The sequence below is a fragment of the Apis dorsata genome, unplaced genomic scaffold (assembly GCF_000469605.1).
Source record: "Apis dorsata unplaced genomic scaffold, Apis dorsata 1.3 scaffold_194, whole genome shotgun sequence".
In the NCBI taxonomy this organism is placed as follows: Eukaryota; Metazoa; Arthropoda; class Insecta; order Hymenoptera; family Apidae; genus Apis; species Apis dorsata.
This window is the reverse complement of record NW_006263478.1, coordinates 401,440-419,783: the sequence shown is the minus strand read 5'-3', so window position 1 is coordinate 419,783 and position 18,344 is coordinate 401,440. Positions and strand designations below refer to the sequence as shown.

Sequence of the window (18,344 nt, the reverse complement as noted above, 5' to 3'; positions counted from 1 at the left end):
GTCGCGAGGAACTAATTCCTCCCCCCTCCCCCTCCTCCCCGTCCCGCTTCACCCTCTCGCCAAAGAAAATATCCTTCGTATCCTCGATAAGGGATGAACGTCGGTTATAACGCATCGATTCGTTTAAAACGGGGGTGAAGATGAAGTAACGCCATCGTTCTCGTCGAGGTGTAACGAGCAAGTTCTCGTTAGAATAGATAGTATAGAGAAGGTGAATGTTGGCATAGAGGAGAAAATAAATTTTTGACACAATTGTTGAAATGAATGAATTCTAAGATGGAGATGTGAAGATTGTAAATTGTGACGTAAAATTGTGAATATTGAGTGGATATTAAGAAGCGAAAATATTTTCTTGAAAATATGTGAATTTTGTTTAGATTATGAATTATTATAATAGGGGAAAATGTAAATATGGATTTTAAAATGTAGAGGAAATGATGAATAATTTTCTTATAATATTCTTTATGTGAAATGAAATTTATAAATATTGTTGTATAAATTGTTTGTAAAAGGATTATATGTTAAATATGATTAACTGGAATATTGTGATAATAATTTAGAAAGATAAATTAGAAAGATAAATTAGAAAGAAAATATTAAAATTAAAATAAACATTTCAATTTTAGAAGAATTTCAAAATAATAAATTTTGAAACAAATCTCATTAATGTTTTGTTCAAAATTGAATTAAGATTATAAAAGTAGATATCAAAATGATGATGATATATCCGTTTCTCTCGGAATATTGTATAATTTTCAATGGAAATTCATCATGAGAGAAATCGAGGGTCGTTAATTAATATAAAATTCAATATCTCGCACCGGGTGTTTATTAATTTTTAACTGGCTGGATTTTTTTAAGCGACGGCTGCTAGCGATACGAAACAATGAAATTTTAAATAAGCATTAAATTACCTCTGAACTTTCATTTTCACAATTAAATTAAACAGTATAATCAACAGTATTTTTGTCAACGCATAAAATATTTTCCTCTTCCCAAAATACAATTGAAAAATATATATTTCCATCTAAATATAATTAAAACTCATTGTTATATACATATTTTATATTTGAAAAAGTATAATTAAATAATGTTAAAATACAATTTGTTTTATAAATATATTCAATAACAGAATTGTATTTTAAAAAAATTAAATATCATTTTAAATACATACTATACGTTTGCATTTGTCCTATGAAACGCAAACGTTCTCTGACAATTAATTACTTTATACTTTGAAATATTTTTATTAACTTATTCTTATTATTTTAATGAAAAAAAAAAAACAGTCAATAATCAAATTATGCTTCTTGTCTGTATCTACGTATTGATTAAATATAACACAATATATTTATATAGTTATACCGATAAACCGGACTTTATTACATCCGACAAATTACAGATCCTTTCGCGATCAAGCAAATACACAATATGACATAACTGGGTCATCGATCAGCCGATGTTTAAAGGAGATTAGAAGATTATTCAATTCAATTATGCGAATCCTAGGCTTGTCCAATCTGAAAATGCGGATGGAAAGTCTACAAATTTTACTTTCGATAAAAATTCCAGGGAAAAAATATATATATAGAATCAAATATATATAGAACTATGAACGAGAAAATTCAGAATAAAAAATGGTTTATTTTTCTCCAATTTAAGATAATTTTTAATAATCGTATAATAATATTTAATATTTTTCAGAACAATATCGTTAAATACGAACGAAGTGAAATAAAGGACATTATTATACTTTTAAACTTTGAAAAAAATAAATTTAATTGCCTAAATTTATTCCACGCGTAATAAATTGAATGAAATGTGGTTAAAATTTTGAAACGTTGATAAACGAAAAAAACTAATTTAATCACAAATTTTCAATAAATAAATTCAACACCATACAACAAACAATTATACAAAAGAATGGAAACTCTAATGAAAAAAAAAACAAATGGGATGAAAAATATAATCAAAACAATATATCACAATTTTATTTCGAAGTGACTAATTTTTACACTCGAAATATACCCAACCACAATATTCTATTCTACGAAATATTTTTGAAAATCAAAATAATGCTTTAGATAATCATATCCTCTTTCTTATCAATCAAAATACTTATAAAAATTAGTACAAGTCATCATCATCATCATCATCATCAATCCAGAAGAATAATTCCAATCAAATTTCGTTAAACGATTCCTTGTAATTTTTTTTTTTTTTTTAATAAATCCAAGCCCTCCAGTAACGCAATATCAAGAACGTATCGGAAAAATTACAGTAGACGGCCCGCTGGTTATTCGATTACCGCCGATCCGAAGATGGAACGGGTTGGAACTCCCGTTGATCGACTCGTCCCTCGATGAAATTTCGCGGAATTAGGCGAGGCACTCTGATGCCGCGCCATTAACGGATTGTCCTCTAATTAAACACCCCTCCCCCTCTCCCACGGCTGCTAACGACCGTGTTGCCATGATTTTAGCCCAGTTCGCATTCCAAACTCCCGAACGAACCGGAAATTTTTCCTTCCTCCACGATTCCAGACCTATGCTCGTCGTTGGATCGATTATCGTCGATTTGACGCCGCGATCGGTTTGAGAATGAATAATCGTGAAGCGATCAATCCGATCTTTCGATCTTTCTATCGATTGCGAAAAAAATGGAGTTATTATCGTTCGAACGAGGTTAAATGGAAGTGTTTCATTAAACTTGTATTTACATTCGTGGTTTGTACATTCGTGTTATTTGGATTTATTATTACAGAGGTAAGAAGGAATAAGGAAGGTATTTGGTTTGTATTTGATAATATTTATACATTGAGTTGGATATGTTGGATATTTCTCGAATTTAATATTTTTCTCTGTTAATCGTTTTTCTTTAATATTTCCATTGAACGTGTGGTTTTATTAGGAATTTCGATAATTTTGAATAAAATATTTTTCTTCGAATTATTTAAAGAGGAGAAGAGCATCAAACCATGGGATCAAAAAAAAAAAGGTGACAATGATTCTGTTATCCGGTTGTCGGTGAAATCCGATCTCGAAAACTCGTTTCAATCAACACCCGATTCATTTAATTACGAATTAACTCGTGCAGAATCGGTTAAATAGATGAAACTCTTTTTTTCGCCAATCAACGAGAATGAAACAAATTTACATTTACAATCGACACAAATTAATCCACGCGGATGAAAATGCAAACCTCGAACGAAATTGTTTTATAGTTTCTCGTTTTTTAGAATCTGATTGAAAAATATCTCAACGATCCAATAAAAACATCTAACATCGCAGAAAGCGAAAAATTGAATTAAATTCCTATTGGAATTTAATGAAATCAGTTTTCGAGTCGAGGCGAAATTAAATTTTAATTGTAAGAAATTATTATTCACATGATACTAGACTAGAAGAGACTAGAAGAGTTAATATTTCAATCTTCATTGTTTTTAATTTTTCTAAATTAAAGTTAAAAAAAAGAAAATACAAAAGCTACGATATTATAAATATTATAATATAATAATTAAAAAATAAATAAGAATTATGATTTTTTATTAACGAGGAAATACATTCAACCCATTATATCAGAACTATAGAGATCTGCGGTTTAATCGTATCACATATTCGTTCAAATATTCATCGAGATGCAAAAGATAACGATATTAGCGTCACCAGATATCCCTGAAACCAGATGGAAGCTCGGTCAAACATTAAATCGGATGGCAAGATGTATATCGGTCAGTCGACAGGAATTTAAATTTCAGTTTGAAGCGATCGTTGCTTCGATCAAATATGGAAAAAAAAAAAAAAAAAAAAAAAAAAACCCCTGGAGGGATCCGTATCCGGGGCGCCTTGTCCCGAACTTGTTCCTCATTTCGAGGGATCGTTTCGAGGGAGAAAAAAAAAAAAAAAAAAATAGAAAAGAGACAAAAGTAGGAGAGGACACATCAATTGTAACGCAACGATCAAACGAGTGCGATCCACTCGAACGAGAATCATTCCACGTGAAATCACACGAGATCCGATGGATGACGATGGATTATTTGCAAATTTGCGGCTATTATCCTTCTAATCTCTGAATATTAATTTGGGACGGTGGCAATTTGAATAATGATGGCATTGAGGATTAACACTGTAATCCTGCATAATCTATTGCAATATAGAATTTGTACGATGGAACAGTGGCAGATGTTAATCAATTTTGATTTGATCGTTATGATGGAAAAATAAAATTGGCATTAAACGATCAAAATATATGCAAAATTTTATGATTAGATTGATTTTATGGTTGTGAGTTTTTTCTTAAAAGTGTTATTGAAATTGATGATCGTAAACTCGAGTATTAATTTCGTGAAGCTATATTTACATATGATGAGAAACAATTTTTATTTTTTTTTTTTTCTTAGGAATGATTTGAAAAGAAGCAGTGTTACGATTAGAAATCTTTCACAGCAGGTGAACTATTGTAGTTGGTAAGAAGATCTATTGTAGAGACTGATGGTTTGGCAGGTTTGAAAGGGTTGATTTATGGGGTGACCTGTATTATCGCGGTCTGGCAGCCTTACAAATCCTGGGTTAGAAGGCCACCATATGTTGGACGCAACATGAAATTCTATAATTCATTCCTTGAATTTTGCAATAAATAAAAGGAATAAAACAAAATAAGTATTTATTTAAAGAATGTAATTATTTTATTATTTAAATTCGAAATATTTATATATAATTATAAATGATATTTTTAAAATATCGTAATATAACAATTGATATATTTTAAAATTCTAAAAAAAAATTTTTAAATTTATTTTTACTTCGATTTGAATATTTGCATCGATTTCGAAAAAAATTCAGGAGAAATTCATAGTATCGCGGAGTTAATATTTGAAAGTTGGAGAAAAAATGATAACTTTTGCAACGTATAGAATAAATAGCTTCTCTCTTTCCACGATCAACCAATATTACAGTAGCTTTCACTACAAGTTTCTATACGTATCGTGGTGTATACATATCATATCTTGAACGAATACGCGTGGAAAAGAGATTTTCCTTAAAGGAAAAATGTTGATAAAGCGATCTTAAGAAATTTTCGTGATATTCATGGAATAAAGTTTAAGAGATTGAGCTTGTTTCTCTTTTGACGGTAGTCTTCCTTTTATCCTTAAAGGATATTTTAAGAAGGAAACGAATTCAACAGCTGAAACGTGGGTTTTCTAAGGATAATAACTTCTTTATAAACTGAAAAGAAGAGAGAATGTTACCGATATATCTTGAGAAAAAGTTTCTTTTTTCCAAAAAATTTAGAAAACACTTCGATATTTTCACTTTACTATTTTTAAAATTATTCTACAGGCTGTGCGAATGACATTTTGACTTCCCAAGTTTTGGTTGGAAATCAAACAAGAGAGGAAACAATTGTTATTGATGCATTTGAAAGTTTTTGATTCGACAAACAATTAAAAAAAAATATAAAATGAAATATCTGTTATAAAGTTTGCTTAATTGTTACGTGTAAATGTCGAATATATTATAAAATGAATGGATATTTGGCGTGTGAATGATATGTGCACACATACATTTTATATCATGTGGTTATATAAATAAATAACAAATAAAAATAAAAATTTATATTCGAAAATACAGCCATGTAAAAATTTGTAAAACGTTAAATTGAAATGAAATCGTGAATTATAATTCGTGTCAAATATAATTTAATTCGTTACTCGAAATTATGAGTATTTTTATTTATCGAATTTATTTATCGAAGAATTTTCTAATTTATTTAAAAAAAATACGTGATCCTTTATATATATATATAATTCCAATTAATTGAAATCGATTTAAGTTAAATTCAATTGGGCTTGATTAATTTACCAGATTCAAATTGAAGAATGAATCACGTAGCAGAATGGAATAAAAAAGATACGCGTGACGAAAAAAACACAAACGAATACACAATAATTTGTTGGAAACACAGAAACAAATGTTACGGTGAAAGATCTTTGGAGTGTCAGGGTGAAAGAGACTGGTGGAGAATGTTGCGGAGTGTACGAAGGTATGAAAGATACATAGTTACTGAGAGAAGGGCGTGGAAAGGGTTAAAGGGCACGGTATGTACCGTTTTAGTTGTACACTGGAAACGTTACGGTATATTTCTTCACACTTTTCTTGTGGATCGTGCAAAAAAAAAAAAAAAAAAAAATAGCTTTTAACGCCAGTTACTAGAAACTGAAACGATACGCTATCATCAGAAAGAAATATGTTACTGTGCCTCTTCAAGTTTTCTTTCCAAAGGAAATTTCTTTTATAAAGTTGGAATTTTATTTGAAAAATATCGAGAAACACGTGAATGAAATTTACGTGAACTGTTATTAGTATTTGAAAGTTAAATTCAAATGTAAGGAGACTCTGTTTTTTTTATTAAAGCTTGACTATTTTATAAATAGTTTCTTTAAATATTGTTTTTTACTTGGATGGTATTTTTTTTTAGAGATTATTTTAGAAAAAGAATTCTGAAATAAACATGATTTTTCGTATAATTTACTTAAAAAACTTCATTGAATCATATTAAAATTGATGAAACTTTGAACCGCTATAACTTAGAAAATAATGACTTCCGGTCGACGAATGGACGATCATTGGAAGCACAATATCTTGCCCTTTAAAACTCTTTTTAGTTTATCTCGATACGATTTCCGGTTCCCGAAATATCATCGTGTAAACAAACGGATAATTTTTAATCGTTTACCTTAAACCCGATTAAACCCTATTAAAATTAGAAAAACTTTGAACCGCTATAACTCCGAAGATAATGACTTCCGGTCAACGAATGAACGATCATTGGAAGCGCAAAATCTTCCCCTTTAAAATGCTTTTTCACTTATCTCGATACGACTTCCGGTTCCCGAGATATCGTCGTGTAAAGAGAAAGGAAATTTTTAATCGTTTACCTTAAACCCGATTAAACCCTATTAAAATTAGAAAAACTTTGAACCGCTATAACTTAGAAAATAATGCCTTCCGGTCGACGAATGGCCGATCATTGGAAGCCCAAAATCTTCCCCTTTAAAAGGCTTTTTCACTTATCTCGATACGACTTCCGGTTCCCGAGATATCGTCGTGTAAAGAGAAAGGTAATTTTTAATCGTTTATTATCTCTGTCCTTGTCGCTTACTCGGATCTCTCGCTCGCACCTCGTCTCACTGACCTATCTCAAACTTCAGACAAGCGACAGACGCGATTCCTGGAAAAGCGTAGTACGCGATTCCTGGAAAAAATGTAGGTCAAGAACCCATTCATAATCTCCGCGCTGTTTCAAACGCTATGAATACTTTGAATCGTTGTATCTCGGCAACCGATTGAGATATCGGGATAAAACAAAAAGCGATTTCAATGGTATGGTTTTCTCTATCTTCTGGCTAGATTTTGATGACAAAATTTTTAATTTTTTCTAATGTTTTTTATACGAAAAGCTTTATTTATTTATTTTTTTTATCGAACACTGGACTCACCTTAAACATTGTCGATCGGCGAGTCGTAACGCGGCGGTGTTCTCGCCGTGATGATCTCATATGGCGCGAAATCATGTGCTCGAGTTGCGGGCAGATAATACACGAGGCAGGAGACCCCGACCAGGAACAGGAAAAACAGGAACACGAGATCGAACATCAGCAGGGAGTTGAAGGTCATCAGCTGCATCGTGCGCGTACAACTTTCTCCACCATTACACACATATACACACGAATCCTCACGCAAGCGCGTTCTCTCAACCCACCGACTGAATTTTCTTTCACCTTGAACTTCTATTATTCCTTCTAGTATCACCAAATGTTTCTTCCTCGACGAGATGAATTTCTAAATTTAAACTGCGACACCTTTGTAGGAGAATATTTTTCTTTTCTTTTTCTTTTTTACTTGTCATGATTCGAAATAATTAAATTTGAACATAATAATCCGTTTGATAGATAGAGTGAAAAGTAACTAATTTTAAAAAAATTGACGTTTGATGAGATTAAAAGATATATATAAATTAGGGTTAGTTAAATGAATTCTAAGCTTTTTTATTTTTAAAAAGGAATAATCCATCATGCCATATCCTCTGAATTATTTTTAAACAAACAATAAATTGAAAATTAATATAAAAGAAATAAATCATAAATCATAAATTGCATATTAATATTTTTCAAGAATTTCAATTATTTTCTAATTTTTGGTTAACTGTTTCGAGAAAATTAGATACTCAGGAATTTCAATAGACATCCAAAATAACCACAATCAGCTAAAATGCAACAGTTCAACTGCAAATCGAACCATAATTGGATTTTCGGAGGTTATCGATATCAAGTTGTGCCTGAATCATTAATACCACGTTATAATGGGCTATTTGTGCGTAGTGAATTGTGATATCGTTGGTGAATGGTACTTTTACGAAATTAATACAACATAATTGAAATTATTATCGATCACAATGGATACGAAGGATAAATTCGAATTCACAATTCCCCAAAACATGCATTATTTACATAGATTCGTTAATATTAAGCGCAATTAAATTTTAATCCTTTGTATTTTGACATTTAATACGTTAAAATAAAAATACGACGTTAGATAATTATTTCTGAGAATTAATAACAAATTACAATTTCTAATTTACTGTAATAATGAATTTAATCATTTGGATTAATAATAAAATACTCAAAAATGTTATTGACACGACAGGAACAATAAAAGATCGACAAGAGATATGTTTCAAAATTGTTACAGTGGAAAACTTTTGCGGGGACACTTCAATTTTGAACGTCCAATACACGTTTGATAGAACGAAAGAAGAAGATTTCGATCTTCCGAAACACAATAGATCCGAGCCATTAGTTGCAACGACAGTGATATGGCGAAAGGACGAAACGTTTAAGCGTGGAAGACAGTATCGACAGTGGCGATTAGATGTATCCAATCTGTGGAAAAAAAATTTTCCACGCAAAAATCGAGATCGATTTTCAAACGAAGAATATTTTCGCGCAAGAGAATTTTGTATTTTCCTTCGAGCAATATTATAATTTTCAAAATTTATTTTTATCCACGTATGAGAAACACGTTCGTTCAAATATTAACACAATCGACACAATTTTCTTCTTTTTTAGAGAGCAAGTCGATGGAATTAAATTAATCACGTTCAATTAGCAGCAAATTGTACTCGAGAATTTATTAATAAACTGGCAGGAAACTTGGTTTATTTTCCCCGGCAATCCGAAGAAAAATGTGCGACTTCGATCGACATCTTGTCGAACCACTTGACATTATTTCACCGACGTTCAACGATCTCTATTTCTGATTCCCTTATTCACGCGAGGTTGGCGTTAAGGTTAACTAATTTCACAGAATTTATTTTCCAATTTGTCAAAGAAGATAGACGTTATTCATAAGAATAATTTATCATTAATTTGTATCAATATTTGAATATCCTTTCGTTTAAAAATGAAATATGCAATCTTTAAAAAGACTTTCCATCGTGTATTTGATATATTAATTTGTAATTCAATTTATATAAAACTCGATTATCAATTATTTTATATAGCAACAGTTAAAGAAAGAAATTGTAATTTTTCTTCTATCTATAATTCAGTAATAGTTTTTATATTTGTCAATTACTAGTGATTAGAGATACTGTTAAATCATTAATTAACGAAATTGACACTGTCATTAACAACTGCATCACGGTTGATTTGTGTGCCGCCCGCTCGAATCATTTTCCACTTACGCATAGTGAATACGAACCGATCTTCATCGGCTTTGTATCGGGAGAGGATTGGCGGAAATTTACGGGATGACATAATTTCCGTCGCGGAAGGCCGCCGTTTCAAAAGATAAATTCTACCTGCCGTTGATCGGAATTCGCCCTGAAAATTTGCAAATCATTTAACGTGAAACATAACGAGGAAGTGTTCGAAGTATCGAAGATCGAATTATTTCTGTTCGCGAAAGTGTCGTAATGAGATAAATTTTCATTATAAATCTTACAAATATGGGTATATATAAATTGGGTATATTATGGGTATAATAATGGGTATATTAATGGGTATATTATAAATCTTATAAATATGGGTATCTATTCTATACAGATTTTCAGAATTGAAAGAATACGTTTTCGTTTTTGCTTTGAATTTTCATTCTTCGCAATTCTTTTATTGTTTTTTCATTCTCATCATCTGTAATTTCGATTTGATATCTCTAGAAAGATAGAAGCGTTATACATTTGATGAATATGAATTGCATCGTGGTAATGGAACGTGATGTTCGATTATTCCATTCGATGTAATTTCACGTATTACGGTTTGCCGAAGGCTATTGTAGTTTCCATTAAAATAACATAAACATATCATATATCACATCATATAATTAATTCAATAAAAATGGGAACGAATGGGAGAGATTAAAGATACTCATTAATTTTTCTAAAAAAATTATCGTTCAAACTTTAACAATATTCATAATATTAATAACGATAATCTCAATTATCTAAATTTTTAATAAAAATCTCTCGATCAATAAATATCTCTTAACGCAATCCATTAGATTTGCTTTAGCTACAGATCGTTGTTATACGCGTTTCCTGCAATTGACACGAGTTGCAATGGATTTGTCGATACAAGGGCTCTATCAAGGCTTCTATATTAACCTCATTGTTATATATATTCAGGAGCACAGTCACCAATACATCTGCATCTAAAATGTTCAACTACTTGCGAGATTATGCTTATACACATTTCCAAAATGGAAGAAAGAAAAAAATTTCTAACACACATCGAAAATAACAAATAAAATCTTTCAATCGCGTTAAACCTCACGTTCAACTTTTTCTCCTATATACGTAGTTTCGTCGAACGACAAGGCGACTAACCCCAATATTACGCGAGGAGTTACGCGAGAAATCGAACGATCGTGTGGACACACTGTTAAACAAGAGGAAACGAGAGAGAGAGAGGGAGGGGGAGGGTGGAAAAAAGAGGACAAGGCGGTTTACGTTCAAGAGTTGAGACAGATATAGACCGTAAGATAAACGACGTATTACCGACATAAAGCAACATCCTCGATGTCGTCGTCCGTCCCTGTCAACTTGCTCCTGTTCCTCTGTATCTCTTCTCTGCCATAGTCTCTATTCTCGTACGCGACGCCTCACCACGAGAGAGACAAGAAGAGAGAGAGACGAGAGAGAAACAAGAAGAGAGACAGAGAGAGAGAACGAATCTGAATTTCTGAAAAATTTGTAGAAATGTATCATGATCGATATTGATTTTTGAAAATCGTTACAGGATCGTGAGTAATAGAAAATAGACTTCGAATTTCAATATTTGATGTCCATATATATTCTCTTCTTGAATCGGAAATTGTACTGTACAAAAACATAAATCTCTCGAGAAAATTCAAATATTTATTTTTATTGTTTCTAAATTGAAATGTAGAAAAATAAGGAATGAATCAGAAGAGGGAGATTAAAGGATAATTGGGATGAAAGAAAAATTTTACAGTTGGCATAAATTTCAAGCCAAATTTTTAGAGAATAATGTTGCACAAAGGGGTTAATCTAAAATCTTGGTCCGACTGTCTTTTCCTCCAGGCAGGAGGTAGATAACAAGTTGAAAAGTTAGAGGAAATCTGTTCGAAAGTAAAATAACCTCTTTCTTTATCCTTTATTCTCTCCAAGCCAAGTGCAAATAATAGTTTTTTTTTTTTTTTTTATCGTCGAGCGCAATCATTCAATTTCGACAAAGAGGGGATAATACGATAGGCGATAACTTTGGAAGAATTCTTTTCGTAATACGTTTTTAATTAAATTTCGTGAAGTATTGTTGGTTGCAAGAGACAGAGAAAAATTAAACTGAGTTATATACTATTGAAATTATTACTATTGAATTAATAAATTTAAATTGTACAATTCTTACTTTTTACAATTATTCCTGTGATTTTTTAATCATCATTCCATATTAATCAGTAATACTTTTTATTACTAATTTTTGACTGAATAATATTCTGTGTTTCAAATAAATTTTGATTTAATTATACTAATGCAGATATATAACTCTCTCGGTTATTACTCTAATTAAAATTGTATAATGTGACCAACTGGCATCCATCATGGCATTAATATTCGAATATATTTGGAAATATCAAATTAACACGCTCGCCATTTACTGATATTATTTTTCCTTATCTTCATGTGCTAAATAAAAATAAAAAAAAATTTATGAATTCATCTTCTTCAACGATGTTTAATTATAAAATCCTTAAAAAAAGAGAAAAAAAAAAAGTAAATTAGAACATGCTAATAACACAGATTAATAATTACACCATCATAACACAGATGACAAATCATTTTCCCTTCGTTTCGTCTCAATGCATTTTTCCAATTTCACGGTAAAGAATATCGTTCGAACGGAAAACAAACGCGCATCGTTTAATTGAATTTTCACCGTCGGTTTGGAAAACCCGATTTAAACGCACCCTTTATCGCCGATCTTACGTTTTCATTTTTTAACCTTTCATCCCTCTATATACTTTGACCACGAAACGGATCACTGCGTTCCGTATACTCGCGAATTCGAAATGGAAAATATTAATTAACGCGAGCAATATTTGTATTCGATTTATCCTTATCTTCAAGTTTGCGTGGGAAATGTAATTTTGAAATGTTAATGAAGATGTGAAATTTTATATTGAAACTTGTCTATGCATTCTGGAATCATACGATTCATATTATAAAAAATGCTCTTTTTTTTTCTTAACTATTTTAGATACAAAAAAGAAATTTAAATATTTCAAAAAAAAATATAAGATACAAGAAAAAACAATAATATTATTAAAATATTTCTTACGTCTTTCTAAAAAAAAAATTTCTAAAACGCATAATAAATGTATTCAAAACAACTTATCAAATTTTTCAAATTTTTTGAATATTTATTCATCAAATTTTTCGCGTCATTTTTTTGATTGCCATTTTCTATCGAATTACAGGTTAAAAAGATCAAGTTTTTCTCGAAGTTAAAATCGTGCGATGAAATTCATTCGAGGCGTGTTTCAACACTTTCGTTGTTTGTTAAAAAAAAAAGGAACGAAAGAAATAACAATGCTAAATCCAACGCGCCTTTCTTTGACAAGGATTTCGAATAGAATGAAAGTGTAGAGAAAGTCAATGAAACTAAAAAAAACGAAAAGGAAGGGGGAAAGGGTGGGAAAAAAAATTAAAAAAAAAAAATAAAAAATAAAATGGATCTCGGAGAAATAAAGTCGAGCAACTACCCGCACGCAATTATTTCCGGGAATGCAACCCTTTCTGACGACTAACGACACAGAGGAAAAGTGGAAGAGGAGGAAAGCGAGTTTCAATGTCCCGGTGAATGCAATTACTGTCGTAAAGCTTCCCCGAAAGCGTCAATCTCGCGACGAAGGAAACACTGGAACCGGGAAAAGATTTTTCAGAACCGCGAACCGCTTTTTGTTACCAAACTTCTGTTCGTTCGTTCTCATTGTGAAAAAAGATTGTGAAGAGTCTCGAATAAATTTGCAGTGGACGGTGTTTTTTTTTTTAACATTGAAAATTGTAACAGAGATTAAAAATACGAGCTGAAGAATTTAGAAGAGATATATCAGGAAAAGAAGAAATATTGACTCTTCAAGAAGAATTTATCTCGAGCACCTTTTCCTCTCGTGGTTTTTCTCGATAAATATAAACAGGATTTTATTCCTTCCCTTTTTCTCCTCGTGTTTAAATATATTTCGCTAATTTTAGATCAACGAAATGTTCGTTACGTTATATCCATACAAATAATACACAGTTAGAGAATTCTATTAAGGGAAAAGAAGATGACGAGTAACGAGTAAAATAAAAGAACAGATGGAATTCTACGTAAATGATTTTATTAATTAAAAACATTTCATTAAAATTACGAGATATATTTCCTCGCATCAAAATAAAAAATATCTGATCAATTTTGATATCATCTTTCACATTCTTAAATTAAAAGAATCATAATATTCTATCATGTTTAAAATTTATTAATGCATTAATTAAGCAAAATATTTATAGATATTGAAATCAATTTAAATTTTAAAAAATCCTAAACATACATTTTAAAAATTTGATACAAAATTCTTCACTTATTACAATTCATATAGAATTACTTAATCAATTTCATCTTCCTTCTTATTTCCATGAGAAATATAATACGTAATTTGATTCATTTACTGATCATTTGATAAGAATAGATACATACACAGTCTCGATATCAATTCAAGACATTGTCCAACGTTAAAGAAATGGACCAGAAATGAAGAAACGAAGAGCATGAAGAAAACGCATGAATCGCGAGGAACAAGAAGTAATTGTTCGGTACAAAAGAAGCTCTTGAAACTCTTGATAATTGATGTAACATCACGCGAAAGGGATGGCACAAAGTGGCGGACCATTAATTTCTCGCAGGACAATTTAATTTTTTACCGGTTCCATTACACGGAGGAGGAGGCTCTTTCGCCCGTGCCACGTTTCAGCCACGAAATGATTCCATCGTTTCGTGGAAAGAGAGGGCGGTTATCGACGGTTGCGTGTTCGTAAATGAAGACAGATGAAATCCTGACAAGCCCCCCCAGGCATTATTCCGCGTAGAAATAAATCCGCCGATCGAGAAATATCGTCGAATCCATCCCAGTTTGAAAAGAATGGAACATTTACATCGCCTACAGGGACTATCGAACAATCGACATGATAAGGGAGGGGGAATATTTGGAATAATTTTCTTTGATCAACCATTCGATCCTCTATTTTTAATGAGATATCCAGAGATCGATCGTGTTGAGAGGATAACTCCATAAAGGCATCCCGAGGCGCTGTGATAATAATGGACGTTGATGATGATGATGATGATGATGATGATGATGAGAATGTTATATTTTCGAATAAGATGGATGGAGATTTTTATTATTGATTGTTTAATTTAAATTTTTATCATATCGTATCAATTTGAAGAAGTGATAAGTTAGATGTATTTTGAAGATTTTTATATATAAAAAAGTCTAGTTACCAATTTGTATGAGCGAAGGATAAAGAGAAAACAGAGTTTTATCCGTGTTTTGTTACGGATTTTGTTACGGTGAGTATTGGAGATCACAGAGTTGGCTATCAAAATGGTTTTCGAAATGAAAGGGTACATGTTAATTAAGACACTTGTTTTTATCGAATAACTTTTATCGAGACATATATGGAATAAAATATGAGTTCTTTCTTTGTTGAAAAACTGATTTTCGATCAAATGTATCAATTTTTGCGTTAGATATATTTTATTAAAAAAAAAAAAGGATTTTTAACGTTACACGAACAAAAATTAAGCCAGCAAGCACTCGTTGAAATAATAAAAAAAATGAAGAATAAAATGATATTGATATTTTATTGAATTTTTAAAAATTTTATTCTTTTAACGTAACAATAAATTAAACAAAAAATTTATTAATATATCGATTTACAAATATCTTTTTTTTTCCTTTAAATATAACTTTAAAATAATGAAAGTATTGTATTTAAATATAATCCTATAAACCATTATAATCTATATTCACACAAACTTTTATCAAAATCAAAATTATCAAATTAAATCAATTCTTTTTTAACATTACCAATATGAATGACTATATCAAAAAAAAATTATCTAAAAAAAATTAATATTATTCTCTAAATTTTTATTCACGTTAAATGCTCTGTCATCCTTCCTTCAATTCAAAATACTAGATTCTATATACTCTATATTACACACAAACTCATCAAAAATCAGAATTATCGAGTTAAAATAAATTCTCTTGTAAAATATCAATTTCAATATAGATGATCGTGCGAAAAATAGATAATTGGATCGTCTAATTAAATCACGAAACCAAATATATCACGTGGATTTAATTCGGCAAACATTTGTCGCAAAACAATTGGGCAAACGATCCATCTCTGCTAAAACGGCGACTGGTCAAACAAGCATCGATGCGCGTTTCTCGACGCTCGTGAAAATGGCAACAATCGCGTTTCATCCTGCCAATTGATTTTTCGAATTATTAATCACCCCGTACGCGCGAATGAATACCGGCCGCGTTTAACCCGCTTTTATCGTTTGATAAAATGGCGCGAAACGCCCACGTCCTTTGTCCGCGTTAATTAGCACGATATATATATATAAACTCGCCCATAAGATGGAAAATGAAGCACAAAGCGAGCCATCGACATTCTCTCGACTCGGCAACGAACTCCAAAACGGTGATGAATGAAATATCCTAAAATATCCGCGATTTCGGCTATCTCTCTGACCGAGAGATCGAGCGAGATGATCGAGTTTTAATCAAATTTTGTGATTAATGTTGAGGTTTTATACGGAGGAATGAATTTATCCTCGATTTATTTGAGAATTTGATTTCTCCAGAATTTTGATCTTTAGCTAATTTTTAAGTAATAAAAATTGGTGATTGGAATATTAATTTGAGAAACGAAAAAAATTAAAAACGAGGTAAGAAGATGTGATATTTTTTGTGGAGCAAGGAACAAATATTCGGATGAAATTATAGTCGAAGTTATAATCTGGAGCGGCCATCTCTAAATTTTCTCTTAGGCACTTAAAACTTGCGTAATCCTTTCATCTATCTCTCAAGTAAGAGATTAAAGACGAATATCCTTAGTTTTCTCTCCCCGGTTCTTGCTCCGGGTATTCTGAAGAGAATTATGGTTTTTAAACACGATGCTGCGTCTCGTTTCGTCACTTGAACGTTTCTTGCTTGCCCTTTTCCTTCTTTCCCCTTTCCACGTTAAGATACGCAAGTTCGTTTTTATTTTCAAACCTAACAAGATTCACTCTCAAAGATAAATAAAACATCGACAGTTAATCCGAAACGATCATTATTGCATCTCGCAAAGAGTTTAAATCGGTGAAAACAGTTTTTTCTCTTCAAACGTATTATTCCGTACTAATACGAAACAAACGAGGAAGAAATAAAGGCAAAGAAATCGCTAAAATAAAGTTTTCAGTTTTAATTAACGAGCGATTAAATCGAACTTGCATCACAATTTTTCATGCAGAATCGAATATAATGTGTATTCGTTTGATCCACTGTTTTATCTCTGATTTATACCATTATAACTTTTTTAAATAATATACATACATATTCAACGCTTATAGCTTCGTGTTTAATCAAAAATATGATGCAACTTGAGGAAACAGTAAAAAAAAAAAAAAATATACGTCATGATGTGACTCTCTCTTTAATATCTCTTTCAGAGATAAAATTTAAAATTTTCCCAATATTTCAAGGTTTCAAAAAATTCTGAAGAAAATTCTTACGCTCATTTGATCGACATCTTTGTACGTTCAATTATTCAAATTTCTTAAAAATAATTGTTCGAAAAATTTCTTCCATAATAATTGAAATATTTAAGATAAAAATGAATATATCAAAGCATCAATTTTTACCTTAAAAATCAAGCCAAGTAATTTGCATATGATTATGTTTCGCTTTAATTACGACTTCGTTTCCTCACGAATATTTTGATTTATTAAATTTCAAATTGGAAGGAACCATCGTACTTTACCATCCTGATAAAGTACGATGATAAACTTTGAACTTTCGGCCGAGGAATTCGTAACAAAGCGTTGTGAAAGAAACCCTTTGAAGATTACACCGTGGTGGTGTGACGATCGAAGAAAAACCGGCACGCTACCCACATACTTACAAATTAGGTCGTTATTTCATAACGACGGGGGATCGATGAAAACTATTGAAAGAGATGTACCGTTCACCCTCTGTCTACATGTAGGCCTCGCATCTTTATTTACCAAGACGTAATGATATTACGTGTATGTGGAATTCACAAATTTCAATCGAGAAAAATTATTCTTTTACGATTAATATCAACGAGAATTATATTACTCTCGATTTATTAATTTTAATTCGAATGATTATGTACTTATGTACATAATCATTATCCGATGATTATAAATTGCAATTTCATTATTTTTTTAAACATTTAATAATTTTGATGAATTTCAAAATTTAATTTGAATGTACGATTTATTCTAATAATATTTTAATTGGAATTGTGTTACATTTAGATAATCAATTTCAATTCAATTTATTATTATTTTTTTTTATGGAAAATTAAATGATTTTAATTAAATGTATCGGAGATTTAAAAGAAAATTCTAGATATTAAAAGTATTTGTTTCAATTTCTTATCTATATTATATATATGAATTCATGCCGGCTTTCTCAAAACACGTGCGCGTAAAATAACATAAATATTTTTAAAGAAATTTAAAATAAAGATTTCTGTAAATCGAT

General features: G+C 30.8%; 1 protein-coding gene across 2 annotated transcripts in view; it reads right to left on the bottom strand.

Annotated features, from left to right (window-relative positions):
* LOC102677154 overlaps positions 1–18,344 on the bottom strand; it is a 99,335-nt gene that overhangs the window by 52,583 nt on the left and 28,408 nt on the right. The window contains exon 1 of one of the 2 annotated variants that reach the window (XM_031509961.1): positions 7,499–7,851. The exons of the other annotated variant lie outside the window; for it this stretch is intronic. The gene's annotated coding sequence lies outside the window, so the exon portion shown is untranslated. Of the gene's footprint in view, positions 1–7,498; positions 7,852–18,344 lie in introns of those variants that run through there. 2 annotated transcript variants of the gene reach the window in all.